The following is a 4,596-nucleotide window of genomic DNA, read 5'->3' as shown; positions in this document are numbered from 1 at the left end:
CATGTATAATCTCATTTCTTTCATGAAATTACTCTGTGAGATGCTAATCCCATGATATGGACAAGAAAATGGAAAAACAGAAAAATTAACTATGCCAAGGCTGCATGGCCCTAAGTGGCATAGCTAGGTTTGAACCAGCTCTGTCTGGCTCCAGAGCTCCAGCTACTGACTATTCTATGCTTACTTGCCTCTCTGTATTACACTGGGCACTTACAACTGCTTGAGAGCAGGACAACATGCATTAACTTGAAAAGTGCTCACCCTGTCGATGGTGATGCATGGGCCTCCTCTTGTAATTACTCAAGGCCATAAAAGGACCAGAGACTAGAATCCCTTGTGGGCAGAGCAGTGATCAGCCAGGAAAAGACAACTGAGACCCAATTTCTGTGCATGGTTCATTCTACTTGCTGATGGAGCCCGCACATACCCTGACAACTCACCTAACATTCTTCACCCCATCTCTGGCATTCGGGAAGGTCACAGTCATAGGTACTAAAAGGAAACATAGAGTTAATTATGGGTTATTTGTTAGGCAGAGGCTCCACCACCACAGATCCAACCACTGTCCAGGGGCCTAGAAGCCAGCAGTACAGTTTATATTCACGTAGCTCCCCAAAGGTTTTCAATGGACGCTGCAGGAAGGTGCCAGGGGCCCACAGTTGCTCACCCTCTGGAGCAGAAGGAAAGGAAACAGCTGTTTTGGCTGCCATGTTCTCCTCCATCCCTACCATAGCCCTTCGCCCTGTTTCTCCAAAATGGCCTCACTCGACCTGAACCCAAAGCTCCGCCAAGGCCTGCCGTAGGCATATGTGCAAAACTCCCATTTCCAAGCTTCCAGCCCAGAAGGTTTGGGAGTTGACAATCTTCATCTGAAGATGAAGGTGAGGGCAGAGGTGACCTGCAGAACCAGTTCAAACTGACAGGGTCTTTCTTTGGTCTTCATGCATCAGGAAGGACTCACAGTAATTATTCCCAAGATGGAGGCAGGAGAGAGGTCTTACCTAAATGAGTGTGTTGGGCCAGGCTGGACAGCTGGGGATACAACTGTTGCCATCCCAAGAAAAAGGCTGAACAACTAGGTGAGGACAACCTCTAGGAACCTCATAGAACAAGTGTATCTGCTTGTGTGGTGACTTAGACACACATGCTTATTGGAACTCCATTCACTGTGACCTGAAGTTAAATGATCCCAAAGAAAAAAAGCTACCCGGGGTATTGGTTGCTATGTGGGGTGGCAGAGCTGAATTTTCTGTGCATTTGTCCAACAGAGACTTCAGAGAGCTCTTAAGCAAAATGAGGTTCATTCACTTTACCAAATCTTTGGCTTCCTTCTCCCCACCCCTCCTCAAAACAATGACTGTGATTTACTTACACATTTTGTGGATGTCACTGCTGAACTATATATAGAGAAGTACTAACATGGATCTATCCAACCTGCATTGTCATCTCCTGCCTGGACTTTTGTGATAGACTCTTTGGGGAAAAACTTCACTTTTTGTTTATGAAAGCATCACATGTGTATTGTAGAAATTTCAGAGGAAAAAAAGAAAAAAAAGGGCAAAATCCAATCCAATTCCATCCATAATCTTACCACACAAGACAAACATGTTTTTTCCTTTTGAATATGCCTTTTAGTTCCTTTTGGTATAAATGTACACATGCACATGCACAGTTGTGGGTTTTTTTTAAACAAAAGCTGGATCCTTGCTGTATATAGTCTTTAATAACTTACTTTTCACAATGTGTATTTATATTTTAGAATATGTAATGCATACACAGATAAAAAATTCAAGAAGTACAAAATGTTCTCTAGTCAGAAGTAAATCTCCTTCCCACCTGTCTGCTAGCATCTAGTTTTCCTCTAATTTCTCATATGTCCTTCTGGAAATGCTTCCACATTTTCAAATGTATGTATATATATTCTTTTATCACACACAAATGGTAGCATATTGGACACTTTTTTTACTCTTTCTGTTTCTTCACTTAATATATCATGGACTTTTTCTGCACATCTCTCAAACTTTTCCAACAGCATCCTCATTATATGGGTGGACCCTCATTTTGTAATCATTCCCCAGATAATGATTATTTCATTTGTTCACAATCTTTATTGTAAATAATGTTGCAAAAGACATTCTTGTAGCTAAATTTTGCACACATCTATGACTATTTCCTTAGGGTAAAATCTAAGAAGGAATTGCTTGGCTATTTTTAAGAATTTTGATACATGTTGCCAACCGCCCTGAAGAAAGTTTGTATCAAAACACTCTCCTTATTTGGATCTTGATGGTGCCCTGTTCCCTGCACCTTGCTTAACACTGGGTATTATCACTTATCAAATCTTTACCAATTTGATAGTCAAAATAATAGTATGTCAATGTTACTTTAACTTGTTATTTGAACTTTCTTGGATTATTAGTAACATTTTCATATGCTTACTGACCATTTGAACTTCCTTCCTTGTGAATTTTCTATTTATTTGATATTGTTATGTTTATCTTTATTATCAATTTGTAATTTTGTTAAGAATATTATTTTTGTCAAGAAATGCAGCAAATATGCTTTCCAAGTGCTTTGCTTTCAAATTTTGTTTATGGTGCTTTTTGACATACATAAATTCTTAATTCTGCAATTCATTTGTTCCTCTGTTGCCAGCTTCTCCTGCCTATAGTTCATCCTCTCATTGCCATCATAATGACCCTTCTAAAACACAATCTGATCATGTCATTCCACAACCTATAAATCTTTGGTGGCTCCTCATCACCCTTAGGATAAAGACCAGACTCCTTAACATAACACTCAAGGTCTTTCATGTATTTTCTCCAGTGGTTTTTTCCAGGCTCACCTACTGGCCCTTTTCCCAAGGTATCCTTCTTGTGATGCCCTGAACCACTGTGCTGGGTCTCTCTGGGCCTTTCCACTCTATTCCCTATGCCTCACTGGCCATGCCTCACCCCTTCAACCCTCTCTCTCTCTGTACCCTGCCAATTCCTGTAGGCCTTGACCTGGGATCACTGCTAGAAAGCCTTCCCTGGTCTGAACTCTTAAAGCAACACGAGCCTACCTCTGCCTATCATTTGCTACAACAAATTGGAATTTCCAGTTTACTTTCATCTATTGCACCACCTGGATGTTCCTCAAGGCAGGCACTGTGGTTTATTCACCTTTGTAACCAAAATGTCTAACACGATGCCTGGCACATTGTACGTATTCAAAAAATGTTGAGCATTGAACCTAGAATGAATGATTAATGGACTCAGCGGCAAATGTTACTCAAGGTAAATGCAGGGCTGGACTACATCTGTGCTTCTGAGAAATGAAGATGTCCTTGGAGACTTAGGTCAGAAGAGAAGCCACATGTACCAGCCCTGAGCTTTCCAAGACATCAGAATCATTTGGAAGAGCTTTTTAAAAATACATAATCTCAGGCTCTGCTTTAGACTTGCTGACGGGGACTCATGGGGACAATGCTCAGGGTACTCTAGTTCTTGAACATCCTGAAGTGTTTCTGACCAGCCAGGTTAAGGGGCCACTGTGAGGTGGACCAGCGGACAGACTTCAGAGTGCCTGCCATTTGAAACCATGTGGCCTTTTAGAGTGACTAGTGAGAGCTTCGTTTAAATGCCATCCTTGAGATCTACTAGCTGCGTGACCCTGGGGCAGTTGCTCATCTTTTTGGACCCTCATTTTCCTCACCTGTGCATGGAGATAATGTTATATCCCTTAAAAGGGTGCTGGGAGGATTAAGAAATGATAGTCTCCCAGCTCAGTGTGTGGTAGAGGGTAAGCACAGAGGAAACATTTATTTCCCCCAACCTTCCTCAGCGTCAGTTTCCTCCTTTGCAGTGTGGCTGCTAATACCTTCCACATTCCCACTCTCTGCACTCTAGAAGGAACACAGCCTTCCGACAGGCCCTTGGGTTACTCTTGACCAAATAGGACAAGTGCCGGCGGGGCATGGGAGTGTAGGGAGACAGAGAAAGCTTCATACTTTACCCCGTGCCCTCTCTAGGCATATCGGAGACCCCACAGCAATCAACTGGACTGATTCTGGTGGTCCTCAAAACCAAATGTCTTCAAGTCACATCCAAAGATTAACACAGTTTTCTTCCTGACAATCTACCTAGAGGCCAGCAGCCTCTGAGATGCAAGAAGACAATTGCGAGGAAACAGAATGGCCATTGCCTGCTCTCCTTCCAATGCCCTTGGTATCCCCAGCACCTGCCTCAGAGCAGGAAAGACAAGACTGGTTACATAGCTGCTCTGCAGCTGCCTTCATTAAGATGCCCCGCTCCCTGTCCCTAATGCCTGCACTCTCTTTCCCCACCAGCCCAGGGTGGGCAGCGGAGGCAGGGAAAATGCATTCAGCCCATCAAGCGTGGCATAGTTCAAATTACCGAGTCAGCATGAAAAGTCCCACTCTAAATGGACTGCAATTGGATTCTATTAAAAACCACATTCAGCAAGGCCCTTGACTATTAATATTTGCTAAGACATGGAGGAGGGAGAGGACGCAGAGGCCCTTGAAAAAGGCTGGGATCTCAACTGCTCCACTGCATTGCCTGTCTGGAAGGGAGCCTACATTTGAGTCCCAGA

Source organism: Microcebus murinus, chromosome 6 (assembly GCF_040939455.1).
Source record: "Microcebus murinus isolate Inina chromosome 6, M.murinus_Inina_mat1.0, whole genome shotgun sequence".
In the NCBI taxonomy this organism is placed as follows: domain Eukaryota; kingdom Metazoa; phylum Chordata; class Mammalia; order Primates; family Cheirogaleidae; genus Microcebus; species Microcebus murinus.
The sequence above is the reverse complement of the archived record's forward strand: the minus strand, read 5'-3'. Positions refer to the sequence as shown.